This window comes from Panicum virgatum, chromosome 9K (assembly GCF_016808335.1).
Source record: "Panicum virgatum strain AP13 chromosome 9K, P.virgatum_v5, whole genome shotgun sequence".
Classification (NCBI taxonomy): Eukaryota; Viridiplantae; Streptophyta; class Magnoliopsida; order Poales; family Poaceae; genus Panicum; species Panicum virgatum.
Genome location: NC_053144.1, coordinates 40,057,437 through 40,076,955, shown reverse-complemented (window position 1 = coordinate 40,076,955; position 19,519 = coordinate 40,057,437). Strand labels below are relative to the sequence as shown.

Here is a 19,519-nt window from a genome sequence, read left to right as displayed (position 1 = left end):
GCAGATTTCACATTAAATATTGGACTGTCAAAATAATTGTTCATGAATCACTCTATAGCTGGAAACTAAGCAAAGTGTCTATAGTGTAAATCCAGCAAAAGGAACATAAGACTAGAAAACATGTACTAAGATGACAGTAAGGGCTTCCACTATAGAAGAAAATGAAGAAACATATACATATATATATATATAAATGTAAATATAAACAGTAGGCTACCAATAAATGGGTGTATGATGTAGTCAAAAAATGCAGCCTAAAACTCCATTGTGAAAAAAACCAATATGGTAGATGAATTTAAACTATAGCTACAAACAAGCTTATCACAATATTCAAATAACATATTTTTGTACCTAAATTTGTATATAACCTATCATCACAAGGCTTCGAGTCATAAAAGCTAGAAATATCCTAAATTTGTACAGTGGAAATGAAGGGAGAAAAAATACGAGGCAAAACAAACCACATCAACCCTCCTACTTTCTCTCTTGATGCACAAAACCAAAGAGCATATCGAGCAGAGCTCTCACGGAGCAGAGCACATGCATCCAATCCAAAAGAGCATAGCAGAGCTCTCAAGAGCAGATCACATGCATCGAATCCAAGGTGAGAGGGAGACTATGCATCAAATCCAGGTGAGAGAGAGACCGACTAAGATCTACTTGTTGACAGCCAAATTTGGCACCTGCCGAGGCCGACCTGTCTGACCGGGTCGACCGGTTAGACCGGTCTGGTCTGTACAGTCCGAGTAGAATTAGGTTTTTTGTAAAGAGTCCTCATGTAATCCTACTCGTGAAGGGGTTCGTCTTCCCCGGCCTATAAATATAAAGGCTAAGGCCGATTGAGGTAATTTCCAATCGAATCAATACAAAAATCGCATTACTTTTTATCTCTCAAACCCTAGTCTTTCCAACCCTAGATTGCTTTTTTCCTTCGTCTCGACGGCGTTTGAAGACGTTCTGAGTGGCCTACTGACCTCAGAGCAACCCTACGTTCACGATCTCCGACGGGGTCCCTCCCGAGCTCGCTGTTCTAGGTTTCCGGCGACGCCCTGCTTGCACCGGTCAGACCGGCCTGCCCAAGGTTTCGTGGGTGTTGATCGTTTTGACGATTGTCCGCGCGTTCTAGCGCATTCGAGTGTGTTGATGCGATTTTGCGTCAATATACTTTTTGGCGACTCCGCTGGGGACAGATTAATCTGGTTTTTAAATCAATCTAATCTAGTTCTCAAAGAAGATGGGCGTCATCATCGACCTCGACGAAGGCAACATCTCCACATCTATCGAGGAACTCAGCGAGGAGGAGCGCCAAGAGTACTTGGTGGTCAGGGAGCACTTCAAAGCACAATTCTTGAAGGGATTTAAGAAAAATCAGCAAGACCAGGTCACGAGGGTTCAAGACTTCGTGGTGCCCTCCTTCACGCTCAAGAATAAGCAAGTCGAGGTAATAAACACTGTAAGCACTTCGTCTTCCGACTTGTTTAGCCAATTATCATCTATTATGGATCAGAAGATTGCTGATATATATAAGCCCATGAATGATTTAAAAGATCAATTAGACATCATCAAAAAAGGCAAATCTGTAGATGATAATTATGCTTTTCAAATTGTTAGTTCATCGGCTACGCCAGCATCTGTCCAAGAAGCATCGTATGCCATGCCAATGAACTACTATAAAGGGCAAACACTACCACCGCGAGCATCAAAGCCAAAATGGCTGGACCGTCAGACTGGTCCAACAGACCGGTCAGATCGGTGCATCAGCGGTCAGCCCAGTAACATCTACACCGAACATGTCTACTCTTTGTTCGGCAATCCTTAGCCGAACCAATGAGATGACAAATTGTGTGCAGCCCTCTCCTTCACAAGAATCTGGTTGTCCATATGAACCGATTTTTATTAATGTACATGAAAATTATACGGGGCATGCACCGATAAGTTCGGTTCAGACGATGGTACAAGATAATTCTATAGAACATCGTCTTACTTCTGTAGCACAAGCATCCATGAGTGGTAGATGCAAAGCCGATCTCGCTAGGTTAAAAGAGGATCCGGCTAGTGCAATAAAAACTAAATTCGGTGTGGATATATATAATTCTACATTATACCAAAAGTCATATCCTTTTGAATTTGATTTAGTTTCTTTTCCTGCTGGTTGGTGTGTTCCTAATTTTGTGAAATTTAGTGGTAATGATAATAAAGCACCTTGGGAACACATTGACCAATATATCTTACAACTGGGAAAAGCTGGTTTTCATGAGGCTTTGCCCATTCTCTTATTTTCATTATCTTTGACTGGAACCGCTTTTTCTTAGTTTTCTTCATTGGCCCAAAATTCTATTCAATCTTGGAATCAGTTGGAACGTAAGTTTCATGATCGTTTTTATAATGGGCACAATAAAGCTAAACTGTCGGATTTGGCATCGGTTAGGCAAGGCCAAGATGAGCCTGTTTCGGATTACTTCTGAAGTTTTAAAGATATCAAAAACCGATGTTTAAATTTAACAGTTTCTGAAAAGAAATTGGCTGATTTGGCTTTTGATTGTTTGCGTTCTTATTTGAAAAAAGAACTCGAAGGCTTTGAGTACCACACTGTTAATTATTTGCACATGAAAGTCTTGGGTTTAGAATTTAGACTCCAGAACACAAAAGATGCCCATAATACTCATCGGTCCATACATGTCGATTGTAAATCTGATTCGGACGATGAGAAAAAGGAAGCTTATGTTGCTGAATTCATATGGCCATCAGATGCTAAGCCATGTTTTTGTTCATCGCTTAAGCCGATTCCAAAGAATCGGCAAGAACAAGCTCGTTTCACTTTTGATGTTTCTAAGTGTGATCGTATATTTGATGAATTGCTTAGAAACGGAAACATCAAGTTGTCTCATGTCATACCGCCGCTTGAGGAGCTGAAGCGGCATGCATATTGCAAGTGGCATAATACTTTTTTTCATGCAACTAATGATTGCAATATCTTTCGTCGAAAAATCCAATCGGTCGTTAATGAAGGACGATTGATAATACATGAGGTAAAAGATGACAAGACGTCATTTCCTATCCATACGATTGATTTGGATAATGTCAAGGTACTCATTCAGCCGGAACAAGCCGAAGGAGCAAAAGAAAAAAATATTATCATTGGTGAGCCAAGGCCGAAAAATATCAATGACAAGATTCAGGCTAGGGAAGTGACAATGGAGAAGATTCCTGATGGAAAGGAGTCACTGAAGATCACTGTCAAAGCTTCAAGACCCGGGGGGCAAGAAAGTTGCTATCAAAAGACGAGTCGGTCGGCAACTCAGGCACGACCGGTCAGACCGGTCAGGCAAAAAGCCGACCCAGAACTTTCAAGTCTAAACACCCGGAAGAAGGTATTAGGAAGGTTAATGAGTCAAAGGTGCATGGGAGTTTTACAAAGCAGAAGCTCACCATTGCTCAGCTACTGAACAAGTACACAAAGACTGTTCCAAAAGATCGGCCACTAGAAAAACAACCAAGTTCACCTCCACATCAAGGCAAGCATTCTTCTCCTAAGGGAGAATCCAGAAAGCGTAGGGGTTATAGCACTACAGTATTGCCTCCTCAGAAGGTGTATGCTGCTACATCATGGGCGTCACCGGCATCGGGTTTTTCTTGTCCTACATGGGGGCATGAAGGAATTTGGATATATTGTTATCCGATGCTATACCCACCATCTCACCACAGGGAGGAGGATCACAGAAGGCTTGTGTTCAGCAAGGTTTCACGACCTGTGCACGACCGATTGGGATCCCACCAATCAGGTCAGAGGAGGCAGCCTGCACCGGTCAGACCAGTTGCCACTGACCGGTCTGACCGGTCTCATCAGAGACCGGACAAAACTCATTCTCCAAGATAGATTTACCATGTCAAGGAGAAGAAAAAAGAGGTACAACCCACTATTGATCCAGAGAAAGCTAAAGCCGATGATATTGTGCAAATCAGCAATATCAAAGTGGTTGTCAATGATGCGGGTACAAGACCGATGATTTTTGGTAAATCGGTCAATCCTTCTATCCAAAGGCTGATCATGGCTAATGATCATGAGGCTAGCAGCAGTAACTCGACATCAAAGTACTTTCAACCAAGATGGTGTCCTTCGGGGTTGACTCGTACTCAAAGAAGGAAGCTGCAGCGTCTACGTGCTCAGGAGAAGAAGGAAAAAGAGTTCGAGAGGCTGAGGGACAAACAATCCGACCACTACAGACCAATGGTCCCTCAAGGTAAGATATGGAGGGTCAAAACAGTTGACCAGCCAGCACGACCGGTCGAACCGCCTCAGGAGACCGGTCTGACCGGTACAAGCGACCGGTCTGACCGCCCAGAGCAACCGGTCAGACCAGTTGAGGTTGCAGCAGAACAGAAAGCCGAATCGGCAATGCCTGTTTCGGTTCCTTGCGATGGAGAAACACCGCTAACATTCTCGGTACAAGTTAATGAGGAGCTAGTGGATCATGAGGCTACACCAAAAGAGCAACAATATGGAGCTCGACGATATTTAAGTGCTCGGGGGGGGCAAAATACTGACAAATGATAATTTACCTCATGAAGTTTCTATGCAACAGATCAGTTTGCAAGGGGCTCTCAAGACTTTGATCATGTATTTGAAGTCTTGAGCTGGTTGAAAATTGCAACATCAGCGGATAAAAGCCGAATTAGAAGTTTTTCAATTCGAGCTAGAAAATTGGTAAACTATTTGTAATAAGTCATATTAATGCTCTTACTTCTATTCTTCGGTTAAAGAATGAAACCGAATTTACTTGGGGGGCAGAATAGCAAGAGGTCTTTAAAAAGATCAAGGTTTATTTGTCTTCACCACCTGTGCTCAACGCGCCTAGGAGAGGGCTTTCTTTCAGGCTTTATGTGGCTGCTGAAGACAAGATCATTATGGCTATTTTGACTCAAGAAACCGAAGACAAGGAGTATGTCATCACTTATATAAGCCGACGACTTATTGATGCGGAGACAAGGTATACTCTTACTGAGAAGTTATGTTTGTCTCTCTATTATGCTTGTGCCAAATTGAAGTATTATCTACTATCTAGTACTTGCATAGTAGTATGTCAAACCGATGTGCTCAAGCACATGTTACAAAAACCGATTTTAAGTGTTAGAATCGGCGAGTGGGCTTATGCTTTAGTTGAATATGATTTGGCTTGTGAATCCTTGGAATCTATGAGAGGTCAAATCATAGCGGATTTCATTGTTGAGCATCGGATTAATAATGAGCATGATTTAGAAATCGGCCATATTTTTTGCACACCATGGAAGCTTTATTTTGATGGATCGGTTTGTGATGATGGGAGAGGGATTGGTGCTGTCCTTATATCTCCAAGTGGTGCTGTTTTTGAGTTCTCAAACCGATTAGAAGAATATTGCACAAATAACTAAGTTGAGTATGAAGCATTATTATTCGGCTTGGAAATTTTACAATCCATGGGCGTGAAGCATGCTGAAGTTTTTGGTGATTCGCTTCTCGTTGTGCAGCAAGTATCCAATGTATGCCAATGTTATAATGGTTCATTAAATGCATATCTTGATAAGTGCCTCGAAATTATTTCTTTTTTGATGAATTCGTTATAAGACATTTGCCAAGAGAAGAAAATGGATAGGCTAACACTTTAGCTCAGTAAGCATCTGGTTATAATGTTAGAAAAGGAAAATTTAACATTAGAAAACCGATGCAAATGATAGCCGAGTTGCAGTTTCTAGACGAACCGGTCAAACCGGTTGATGTGACCGGTCTAACCGCCCAGACCGGTCTGACCGGTCCAGAGACCGGTCTAACCGATCAGACAGCAGAAAATACTGATTCGGTCATGAAAAAAAGCCAAAGATCAATATTGGAGAATTCCTATGATCTTCTATCTCAAAGATTCTGGTCGTGGTGCAGAGAGAAATATTCGGCGTGCAGCGTTCAAGTATATTTTAATTGATGATGAGCTTTATCGTCGAACCGCCGAAGATTTGCTTCTTAAGTGTTTGGACTCGGATCAGGCCAAAGTTGCTATGGGAGAAGTTCATGAAGGCATCTGTGGTACTCATCAATCGGCTCCTAAATTGAACTGGTTGCTTAGGAGAGCCTGTTTCTATTGGCCTTCCATGATTTCGGATTGTTTTAAGTATTATAAGGGATGTGAAGAATGTCAACGGTTTGGAGATTTACAATTGGTACTTGCTGTATCGTTGCATCCTATCATTAAACCACGGCCATTCCGAGGTTGGGGGTTGGATTTTATTGGACAAATTAATCCTCCATCTTCAAAGGGGCATCGCTTCGTGTTGGTTGCTACGGATTATTTTACTAAGTGGACCGAAGCGGTTCCTTTGAAGAATATGACACATAGAGAGGTAATTGAGTTTATAACTGAGCATATTATCCATAGATTCGGTATTTCTCAAACTTTGACTATGGATCAAGGCTCTTCATTTATATCCAAGGAGGTACGCGCATTTATCGAATCTTACAAGATCAAGTTGCTCAATTCATCTCCATATTATGCTCAGGCTAATGGACATGCCGAGTCAAGTAACAAGATTTTGATTAAGCTTATTAAGAAGAAAATAGAAGAAAATCCTAAGAGGTGGCATGAAGTGTTATCCGAAGCATTTTGGGCTCATTGTATATCTCGTCATGGTGCTACCAAGGTTACTCCTTTTGAGCTTGTGTATGGACAAGAGGCCGTTTTACCCGTTGAGGTAAATCTGGACGCTTATAGATTGGCTAAGCAAAATAATCTTTCTGTTGTTGATTATTATAATTCAATGATGGATAATATTGATGAGGTGACCGACAAGCATATGAAGGCTTTAAAGGAGATTGAAAAGGACAAGCTTCGAGTTGCTAGAGCTTACAATAAGAAGGTAAAAGATAAATCTTTTCAGGTTGGGGATTTAGTTTGGAAGACAATATTACCTCTTGGGATGAAAAACAATAAGTTTGTTAAGTGGTCGTCAAGTTGGGAGGGTCCATATAGAGTTGTTAAAGTTATCTTCGGGAATTCCTACATGATGGAGACGCTGCAAGAAGATCGACTACCTAGAACTATCAATGTGAAGTACTTGAAGAAATTCTACCCAAGCGTGTGGGAAGATGAATGAAGAAAGATGGCCGGTTTATGAGAATCGTTCTTAGCAGTATTTTTTAGGCCCTAGTATTGTATAGAATACTTCTGTTTTGCTTTTTAGCTTGTTAACTCACTAAAAAGCAGGGGGCATATGTTGACAGCCAAATTTGGCACCTGCCGAGGCCGATCGGTCTGACCGGTCAGGTCGACCGGTTAGACCGGTCTGGTCTGTACAGTCCGAGTAGAATTAGGTTTTTTGTACAGTTCGGTTAGACTTATGTAATCCTACTCGTGAAGGGATACGTCTTCCCCGGCCTATAAATATAAAGGCTAAGGCCGATTGAGGTAATTCCCAATCGAATCAATACAAAAATCGCATTACTTTTTATCTCTCAAACCCTAGCCTTTCCAATCCTAGATTGCTTTCTTCCTTCGTCTCGACGGTGTTTGAAGACGTTCTGAGTGCCCTGCCGACCTCAGAGCAACCCTACGTTCACGAGCTCCGACGGGGTCCCTCCCGAGCTCGCTGTTCTAGATTTCCGGCGACGCCTTGTTTGCACCGGTCAGACCGGTCGGCGGCACCGGTCAGACCGGCCTGCCCAAGATTTCGCGGGTGTTGATCGTTTTGACGATTGTCCGTGCGTTCTAGCGTATTCGATTGTGTTGGCGCGATTTTGCGTCAACACTACTCCCCTAACTGACCAAATCAGACTATGCATCGATTCCAAGGTGACAGACAGAACCATCCTTGCTGGTTCTAGCCGCTCTCCCGCACCCACACAACCTGGATCTGACGCGCCTCAACTTCCTGCACCAAGCCCTCACGGCCACCGCGGTACTCGGACTGGGACGACCGACCAGGCATGGCCGCCGGGGCGCCCGAGATCGATGGGGACCTCCACAGCCGCCAGCTCGCCGTCTACTGATGCGAGACCATGAAACGCTACTTCGAGCCAAGCACAAGCACAATTTCAGCGAGAAAATATGAAGAGAAGATGCTAACAAACTAATCGCGAAGCACAAGCATAAGCAAAATAGAGAAGAGGAATAGAACAAACAGAATCAATCAGAGAAAAACAACAGCTCGTCCAGGTGGATCGGGATGGGATGGAACCAATCGCCGTACCTGGACTGGACAAAGAGAAATGGGGAAAAGAGAAAAGACAATGAACTAGCTTCGAGAGCGGAGCAGGAGACAAAATATCGGCGCGGAACCCCAAATACAAATAGTACATCCACCTCCACGTGACAGAGGCAAACAGATAACAGAAGAGTGCGGGAGAGAACAGAGAGATCAGAACATTCATGAAGCATCAGACGGCTACAAATTCGAGTGAGAGAGAGCCACCAATCACACGAGTGAGATATAGCTTATCCTGTCGGGCTATATATACCTGTGCAGTTCCGTCCTCCTCCCTGCACATTACCCTTCCAGACTGAGGCCAAGCTCACATTTTTCTGATCAGCTAGGATATAGAGGTCCCAAAACTGGGTGGCAAGGCAACAATTACCTACCCAAACATCCTCCCAAAACCTGATGGTTGAGGCATATGGGCCATCTCCAACCTTCCACCTAACACCCATATGGGCTGTCTTGCATGCCCAGAGAACTCCCTTCCAAAAAGGTGAGGCATTAAGCTTAGGGCAGCAAAAAATGTTAGGACCCTTAATGTTAGATTTAGAATCAACAATTTTCCTCTAGATTGTAGCACCACTCAAGTGATATCTGTTAATCCAAGAGGCCAGAAGACAAAGATTTAGATTACTCAGGTCAGGTATCCCCAAACCTCCATATTCTTTCTGCTGAGCCACACTTGGCAAGTTTGAAAGATGGTATTTGTGTTTCCCTTCTTTGTCATTCCAGAGAAAATTCCCTATTTGAGAGTTAATACTCTCAATCGCCCACTTAGCAAATTTAATCATAGAAAGAAAGTAGATAGGAATATTGCCCAGACATGACTTGACGAGGGTGAGCTTCCCAGCACTGGACAATAATTTGCCTCTCCATCCAGCCATCCACTTGATAAGTTTGTCCACCACAGTTGGGCATCTTCCATTTTGAGTCTAAATGGCATCTAATTTAGTACCGAACAACGGGTACCGGTTGGGCGCCCGGTACTGAAGAGGGGTTCCCGACCAGTACATATACTCACTTCTCTAGCTATGGTTGTCGCAACCATCATTTCCCCACTACCTATTGGAAATATGCATTTAAATCTACATGATTTTAATTTGAGGAAAATTACATAAAACAATACTACTGCTATGCATTTCAAATCTAATAGCAGATAGATTAAAAAAACTAAAATAAATTCATGTGTAAAACCATCACACTTATCAATTAGCACTCCGTCCTCGTGTAGAAACAACATAGCGCAAATCGTAGATAAGGCAGTGCAGAACGTAGCCAATCGGCCTCGAATGGTTACGCAGTTGTGCTACCCAGAAACCTTATTGTCATCCCTCATGCAGAATCACCAGATCAATATCACAACATAGTGATGCAAAAGAGAGAGAGAGAGGGGAGGAGTTCGTGGGTGTTTCGGTTGCACTTTTTCTGTACGTCTCCAGCTTCTTAGAGCATCTCTAAAAGACTCTTTATATCTTCTCTAATTTATAGAAATAGAGATTTTGGTGAAAAATTACCCTCCAACAGCCTCTTCAATTGAATATTCAAATATAGATATCCTCTATTTCGGATTTCATGCTAGCCAAAGATGGAGAGCAAGGATAGCTCTCTAGACTACACACAAGATATGGAAAAGCTATTGAAAAATGTAAAGATATGGAAGACAATTTTTACTCAAGTGATTCTCCAAATGATGATTTAAAGAGTAGATTTTAGAAAAGCTCTTGCAGATGCTCTTATAGGGGAGAATGCAGCCCACTGCTGATTTTTATTGATGTAAATACACCCTCTAATTAGCAGTGGTAACCAAATTAATACCGCCGATACAACTTTGGATTACGGCATTGACTGCGTATCAATAACGCTACCCATTCAACTCGGGATTATCATTGACTGCATATTAATAATGTTCAATGACTGTTGTCAAAATCTATATATTCTATATAGATGCAACCCACTAAATGTCATAATTGTATTTCTCTCAATCCTCGTGCTGCCACGTCATCAATCCACTAAGTGCTATGTTGCTATGTCATCAACCCACTAAGTGTCATAATTTCTATTTCTCTCAGTCATGTTTTTCAATATGTTGCGGTTCATCAAAAGTATAAATAAAGAAGAAGCCCAACAACCAAATTTTTTATTTATCAATTAAATATTACTCTATGCAACATACATATGTTAAATCCCCTCCCTTTATTTTCTTTTATTATTGTCTCATGAACATTATTTTCATTTATCAATTAAATATTAGTCTATCTAATATTAATAAATAAATCCACATTTGTTTCAAAAAGAAAAACAATTAGTCTCCTATGGTATTTCTGTCTTCTAAAATTGATACATCCCACTAGGAAACGTTAACAAAAAGAAAAATAATTAGTCTCCTATGGTATTTCTGTCTTCTAAGATTGATGCATCCCACTAGAAAATGTTAATTTATATTTCTCTCAATCCCCATTGAGCCACCAACAATGGAAGAAGCACTCCTTCATCCACCTTACTATGTCTCTTCATTTCTCTCATGTTTGTAACTTGATCATCCAAGCTGTCATTTCCTTAAGTCTCTCTATCTAACAATACACTATCACCACCACCCCTTCCACTTCTCATGATCTATAGAACCCAACGCTCTATATATTTTGCTTAGTCGAAGCCATCGTAGCGTTACACACACTCTCGACTCCATTATTCCATTCGGTTCTAGTAGCTCCTTGCCTTCCCTCGCTGTTTTGCTACTCTTAAATTTTGTCTTGCATCACTGTGGCATGCAGGAAGAGCACCGTGAAGGATTGTTCCAGGTCTCTTCTCTTCAATGTTACACATTCATTCATTATGTTCTGATATTGACACTATGTTTGGTTCCTCCTTAATATTTTACTATTTGATACAACTATATTTGTACAACTATATTTCCAATTATCAACATTTCACACACAACTGCATTTCTCACATTTCATTTTAAAAAAAATATTTGCATAAATTTTGCTTAGCCAAAGAGTCGATACAAAGTCGAATCACTTCACAAAATGATGCAGATTTTTTCCATTTTCTCCTAGAATAAAATTAAAGTGATCTTACCATACCAATTACGATTTCTCTTTTTATCAGTTTCATCAACTTGAATTTTTTGTATGTACTTCAATTTTAGTATTTAATCATATCTTATATACAACCATGCCATATATCTTCAATGCTAAAATTGACTACAACTTCATATCTCCATCTTTTCAATACACTCAACTTCAACATTTTTTTCCACAAATCCCGCAGCAACGCGTGGGGTATTCAACTAGTTAATAATATGAGTCGCGCAGTTTATCACGCGAATAAGCATTCTTGCGTTGTGTAAATTAACTAGCTCATTCGTTAATATCCTTTGTTGTGTATTCACTACAGCACATGTACATAAAGATAGCTAATAGAAATTAACATACTTATGGTATATAATTTTAATAATTGACTATATCAAATTAGTTATAAACATAAAATAAATATATATAAATAAATATTTAAATTACTTAATATGTAACACATATAAAATATAAATTCATCATTAAATAAGTAAGTAAATTGACACTTTAAAAATAGTTTACTCATTAACTAGATAAATTAAAGTTAATTAAACCTAATCTTTATACACCATTAGTAGCATTAGAATTAACATTATTAGTCATCTATCATATAAATAGAGTTACAATAGTTTAAATGGTGTACATAATTAGCAATTACTTATATAAATAAGTTTGAGATGGTTTCCCTGTTACTTTCCCTTTGGGGATATAGAAATGGTCAGATATTTCAGTTTTTTAAATATTAATATGGAATCCAATAGAGAAAATATATAAAATTGGATTTAAATATAATACATCCATTTAGCGTCCATACTAAAATAGATTACGAATACATATATCCATATTAGAATTTTTATGAGATACCGATACAATTTTCTAACATCCATATCCATCCCGTTGTAGTGTATGTCTGCATGCGGCCAGTACACACGCTCTATCCCCTGGTCATGGAACTTTCGCAAACTTATATTTAGGGATGTAAATGGTATGAATATTTTCTGACTGTTTTCGAATTTGATCTTATATGGAAGGGCTTTTATCTGTCTGTATCCGATTCCAGATATTTAATATCCGTAACCGATCCGTATTCAGGTACTAAAAGTTAGATTTTTATGATCTCAATATCTAATATAATTTTATCCGGCAAAAACTAACACTATGCATATTCAAACAAAAATATGAAAACAAATACGATATCAGCAATATCCGTCCGTATTTGATCCTTTTACATCCCTACTTATATTGAACAAAGATTGGTATACTAAATTTTTATAAGAAAATAAATAGAATTTTATTTAAGATAAAAGTAAAAGAAATTTTATCAACTTAATTATTCACCGTTACAGTCTTATTATAAATCTCCAATAGCTAGTAATAATGGACGTATAGACACGATATAGATAGAAGCACAAAGAACACACACACGGTCCCGCCACTCACTCAAACAATCCCTCTAGGCACGAGTCGCGCGCGGAGCGGGTTGGCCATGACGACGGTGATCTCGCCCTTCTCGCCGTCGACGTCCACCTCCTCACCTTCCTGCTCCCGCCACTCGAACTCGCGCACCAGGTTCGTCACGAAGTACTCGAGGTGAAGCGTTGCGACGTTGAGGCCGGGGCAGATCCTCCGCCCGGCCCCGAACGGCATCATCCTGATCTCCCTCGTGCCCGTGATGTCCGTCCCCTCGCCGTCGCCGCCTGGAAGGAAACGCTCCGGTGCGAACTGCGTCGGCCGCTCACATGCCTGCTCGTCCATGCTGATGTCCGCCACCATGAAGTTCACCGTCGTGCCCTTGGGGATCACGTACCCGCCCAGCTCCATGTCCTCTGCCGGCGCGTGCGGCAGCACCAGGTACGCCGGCGGGTGGCGCCGGAGGCCCTCCAGCACTACGGCTTTCAGGTACGGCATCCTGTGCACGTCCTCCTCGGAGATATGATCCAATCCAGTGGTGGCGACGGTGGCTTTGATCTCGCCGTGGAGCTTGTCCTGGATGTCCGGGTTCTTGACGAGCTCCGCCATGATCCACTGCAGCGCCGTGGACGTGGTGTCCGTGCCGGCGTTGAGGAACTCGGAGCACAGCGCGACCATCTCGTCGTCCGTCAGCGCGCGGTCGCCGTCGTCGTCGTCATGGTCTGGGAGTCCTGCCGCGCCGACCCGTGGATCTTGCGCTCCCTGCGCTCGTGGAACAGAGGCATGTACATGTCCTTGAGTCTTTGCCGTTTGGTGACCATGGCCTGAATGCGGCCGCGGAAGAGGCGCGTCGTGATGGCTGGCAGGAAGGCGAGGACACCGAGGTTGCCGGAGTGGAGCAGCAGGTCGCGCTGCGCCGCGGCGATGTCGCGCACGGCGCGCTCCTCGAGCCGCTCGCCGAAGCACATGGCCACGAGGAGGCCGAACATGGCGTGCTGGAAGGCCTCGACGATGGTGCCCTGGTCGCCGCCCGTGAGCCGCAGCTTGGTCGTGAGCTCGGCGAGCACCGCCGCCCGCGCCGGCGCGAACAGCCGGAGCCGCGCCGGGTGCGCGACCTCGGACACGAAGTTGCGCCGGAAGAGCCGCCAAAGCGGGCCGTAGCTGGAGGTGGTGATGGCGTGGGCGTCGAGCCCCAGTAACTCACGCGGCGCGAACTCCGGGCGGTCGGCCATGGCGGCGCCGCGCTCGACGAGCGCCAGGTGCGCGAGGCGGCGGTCGGAGACGGTGACCTGGAGGCGGGAGCCCATGCGGAGCGCGAGCAGCGGGCCGTGGCGCGCGTGGAGGCGGCGGATGGCGCGCAGGACGTCCATCCCCTGGTGCCTGAACCACAGCAGGTTCCCGAGCACGGGCACGGCGGCCGGCCCCGGAGGCAGGCGGCGCTGGGCGTGTCCGCCAATGTTGGCGTGGAGGAAGGCGAGGAGGAGAGCGACGAGGAAAGGCCACGCGAGCTCCATTTGTGGTGATCTCGATGGAGCTGTGATTCCTGAGCTGAGATGGATGATCCGTATGCATGCGATGGCGAGGTTTTATAGAGGAGGTTTTGCTGCGACTTTTCTTCACTACACGTAGTTGAATAGTTCGATTCAAGGATGGCTAGCTGCCTAGCTGCTTGTTTCCTTGTTCGTTCCAAAACGGTACTGCACTGTATAACACCTGGATTCACCATAATCAGCACCATTTGTTTGCAATTTTCTGCATGACAAACAGGGATCTAGGACAGCATGCAAAAAACCCGTTGGGTGTCTCTTGGTGCCGGTCTGCACTGCATCAAATGCGACGTTTGACACTGTCAAATTAACTGGGAACGCCGTACGTAGCAGAGCCTGGAATCAGCAATGACGACCGCATTTCTGTTTGGATAGGCTTAGCATGCATTTTTATTTAACTAGCAAATATGCTGCTTGCTGGAAAAAAAAATTCGGTGGAGACGGTACGCAACAAGCCTTCCGTGCATACCGTCGCTGGATGAACTTGACGTGGAGATCCTACGGTTCTTTCAGGAGGGCTCGGCAGGGATACAAAGACAGGGACGGCTTCGCATCTGAGCTTCCACCTAGCATCTGCAGCGGCTCAGCTTCAGGCTTCTGTGCGGCAGCCCTCCAAGATCAGCTCGACCTCGTCGTCGTCGAGCCACATGAAGCGGTGGAGGTAGCTAGGCGCCGGTTTGTGTGCTGACGGCCTCTAGCGTGAGCGTGGTGCGGTTCTTGGGGTGGCCGCTGTTGAGCGCGAGCGACATGGTGCGGGACGGGAAGGAGGCGCGGCGGAGGGGTAGCGGCCGCGGGCTACGCGTGGTTGGACGACGGAGTGGGAAGGAGGCGTGCCGGACGGGAGGTGGCCGTGGGCGCCGCGGTGTCGGTCCATGCGGCCGACAGGGAGGGCAGCCGGTTGGGGCGGGCAGCCGCGCCTGGCCGACGGCAAATCCTCTGCTCCTTGTTGTTTGCATCAGGGCCGATCCTCGATTTGTTAGATTGGGATTTGAGGCGCAATTTTTTCATAAATGTTATCATCCAAACCCCTAATTTAGTGTTTGACACATCCTGTTTCATATATTGTGCATGGCAGATCACTCCAGGGAGCAAGGAGGTTGAAGCAGGCCAACGATTGCTCACCCTGCAAATGGGTTGGAAACCAAACTATATCCACACCACTCCATTCTCATGAGAGAAATTATATGACCCCACTCCACCCAAACCACCACCACCACATACCAATCCAACCCAAACATTTGAGTTCATAATGTAATAAAATATTAGCCAAATTATAGTTACAACCCAATAAGAACTCGTTTCTCAAAAAAAATCTATAATATAGATCTTGTCACACTATTTTGCACAGAGTAGCTGCCAATTATACTGAGTTATCTCAAAAAATTTTGGTCAATTTCGATAAAATTTTATAGTGTGAACGCGAGGTTTTAATTCCAGAGTTCGGCTCTTTACATGGGTCCCATGTGTAGGTCTAGCCACACTGATTTGCATTCAGTCATACTGAGTCATCTAAAAAAAATTCGGTCAATTTCGATAAAATTTTATAGTGTGAACAAGAGGTTTTAATTTTAGGGTCCGGTTCTAAACATGGGGTTCACGTGCAGGTCTAGGCACACTGCTTTGTACAGAGTAGCTGCCAGTCATACTGAGTCATCTCCAACAAATTTCGGTCAATTTCGATAAAATTTTTAATGTGAATGCGAGATTTTAATTTCAGAATTCGGCTCTTGTCATAGGGCCCACGTGTAGGTCTAGCCACACTGTTTTGCACAAAGTAGCTGCCAGTCATACTGAGTGATCTCCAACCAATTTCGGTCAATTTCGATAAAAGTTTATAGTGTGAACGCGAGATTTTATTTTCAGGGTGCCGCTCCGCGCAAAGGATCTATTTCAACCCACTCCAACCCACCCGAACCCGTATGTGCTCCACCCCACTCCATTACCTAATACAACTCATTTCAACTCACCCAAATACACTCCATATTAAAATTCAACCCATTTGAACCCACATCGTTTGCTGGGTGAACGATTGCATCAGTGCTGCAGTGGGTACGTGTGGCAGAACCGCCCGAATTAATCCGGTTCAAGTGCGCTAACCATCACCATAAAGACAATACAGGTTAACACGCACTTCAAACGGAGTAATCCGGCAGTGCTGTCGGGCAAAATCCCGAAGAATCCACGTATGCGTCGATCGAAACCCAAAGCTTACATGCAACTCACACGAACGTGAGTACAGAGAGTACAACATTTCACAATTATATTACAATACATAGTCTTAACTTAGTTATTACAAACCAAGTTTGAAAACTTAGAAAGATACTTGAAATTCAAAATTAAAGTAGTTCAGAGTTCAACTGCAGCGGAAATTAAAGCGAGTTCTAAACGACGATACAAGATGTCATGATGAAGCCCATACATGACATCACTCGGCATTGCCATCGTTGGCCGGAGTCGTATCCCACTTCACCGACCAACCAGGAGGTAAGTACATGGCCAAGTCAAGCTAGCTATCTGATCTTCAAACGTATCACATGAAAACAAAGTTGATCCACAAATAAGGCTGAGTCTACTAATACTCAGCAAGGCTTATCCGACTAGGATATACTTAGTCCTCTAACTAGACATGCAAGGCTTTTTGCTGGAGGGGTTTGGTTTTGCCGAAAAGCAATAAAGAGTAAGCCCTTATTTTCAGATTTTAGCTTTCAAGTTCTAGTTCACTTAACCATTCTACATTAGCATCTATCCAATAGTATACATGGTAGAAAAAAATAATTATCTTTCATCATCCAATCAGACTCATCATCATACGTTCCACTTGTTACTCTATGTGCCAAAAGGGTTAAGCAGTCCCAATGTCCGTGAGAGGCGGACGATTCGAATCGAATTTGTTAACCTGGCCAGGCAGACCTAAACACACACATGGGAACCGAGTCCCCACGCAACATTTCCTCTTTCTTTCCGGCTCGTGGATCAGGGTCACCCCTTCGACTACAAGAGCCCCACGCCACGGTCGACGCCGGGTCGTGACCACTCTTGCACCCGCATGTGGCCGCATGAGAAACAACGTTCAAAGTGGGTGAGGGAAAAGTCCACTCCCCGGGCCGATCAGATACTTAAGCTTACCGATTACCATATTTCTCGGCATGTGATTAGTACGTTCAAATGCTTAACCACCACTACCACACACTACGGCCTTAACATTTTTCACTAAACAGACGGGGCATCAATAAGTACCATAGCCCCGCCCATGGACCTTATGATTGCAGCATGTAGTAGACATTCAACTCCTATGAGCTCGTGAGTGACAGAAAATCACTCGACTTCTACCGAATCATTAGCATAGCTAACTAGCGATCTAAACCAACTAGTGTTCAAGCATAGGTACCTAGAATCATGCAACTAAGGTTTCAATCAACTCCTGTAAACTTAAATGCACAAGTATATAGAAACAATAAGTTGCATAGAGTTGAAAGTAATAGGTCATGCTCCGGGGCTTGCCTTCCTGAGCGTAGCTAGCCTTGGGCTCTTCTGAAACTTGGTTTAGGTGTTCAGTGGCTTCAGTTAGATTCACTTGAGCTTCACGCTGCTCACTCTCGGACTCCGGCACCAGCTCGTACGTACCATCAGCGAGAGTAGTCGAATCTACATGAATGCATATGTATGAGTTGTTGTGATGGTAACAAAACTTATATTAATCCACTGTAGGATTATAACCTAAGTAATCCAAGTTAAGTTATAAAGCAACTCATCTACCAAATATTGGGCAATCGTTTATAGAGTATTAATTATTGTGATTTAGTTCATAAAAGAACTAGGGTAATTTTCCAAAACGTCACTAATTCATTCCTAGTCATATAACATGTGTGAGCTAGGTATAAAGTGAAAGTGTAGTTAATTACATCCTCTGGTCATGAAATTTCCACACATGGTAAGAAACTTAATTAACATCCTACTGTAAGAATTTCAGCAAGTTTCATGTAGCAGAAAAAAAACATGATAATTATTTTACACAGCCACTGCTAGAAACAAGATTAATTTGTATAGATCAAACCAGGTAAGTACTAGTACTAAAAATTTAACTAAGTGTTTATGATCCTATTCTGAGCCTATTGTAAATTTTTCAGATTTAAAGGAGCAGTACACTAGGCATGAAAAATATAATAAAATAGAGCTACATGGAAAAAAATTAATTTTCATAGCTAGTTCTACTGAGTTCTAGAGGTTCAAATTTGCTAGCATGATACAATACTCAAATAACAGCTCTGGTAAAATATTAGATTTTTACATGCATAGGAACTATTTTCCTTGATTTAGTGTATATATCCATGATATTAATTAGTTGGAGTGGTTCTGCTTATCTAAAAATCATCAAATTTTTTTTACACTAACTAAACATTAATTAAAAGTTTTTGTAGAAATTTCAGCTCATGAAACAAAGTTAACCAGCAAGTACAAACAAAACTAATTAATCAAGACATAAAGAAAAATTTAAATAAACCTATAGTTTGGAGTGTTAAATGGACCTCAAATTTTTACAGAGTCCTACACTTGCAGTCTACAACAATCTTTCCAAAAATCACCTACAGATAATGGCAAGAACTTGAGATCTAAATAAAAGACTAATAAATTTGTATTTAATCTAGAACAAAAACCAGTGAGCAAATGAAAAAGTGCATGTAATGAAACTTGTAGATCTAGTAATAAGGAACTCAGATCAATTGAGTTTATATTTTTCTGATTTTTTTATGAATTTATATCGATTTTACAAATTTGCTGTTTTTGAAAACAAAAGAAAAAGAAAACGAAATCTTGCATCTAGACCCCTGGAATGATTTGGGGGCTTGCAAATATGCCCCTGGCCGGAGCCAGGAACAGAGGAGGCGGCGGCCGGCCGGAATCCCGGCGAGGAGATCGCCGGCGGCGAGGGGATCGGGGTGGGGTAGCAAGAGGGGACAGAGGGTGACCTTGTAGCGGACTCAGGGCGAGTTGGGGCGGCTGGAGCAGGCGCGCCGGCGAGGAATAGCGGGCGGCGGCTCTCCGGCGGCCGTGAGGGGCGGGTAAGGCGTCGGTGAGCACCAGTGGGAGGTGGGGATCCCGTTCTCGGGCTCCGTTGGGGCGGAGGGAGGCCGGAGATGGGGGCTCCGCTGCGAGGTCGGGCACAGCGGCGGCAATGGCGGGCGGCGAGCGGCGTTCTGGGCAGGGGAGCTCGGCTTGGTGGCTCTTATGGGCGCGAGGGTGGAGAGTGAAGGGTGAGGAGGCTTGCTGCGGAGG

The 19,519-nt window shown here is 43.4% G+C and overlaps 1 pseudogene; it reads right to left on the bottom strand.

Moving 5' to 3' along the window:
- Positions 1-12,728: 12,728 nt before the first annotated feature.
- Positions 12,729-14,212, bottom strand: LOC120647982 (annotated as a pseudogene).
- Between the last annotated feature and the right edge of the window lie 5,307 nt (positions 14,213-19,519).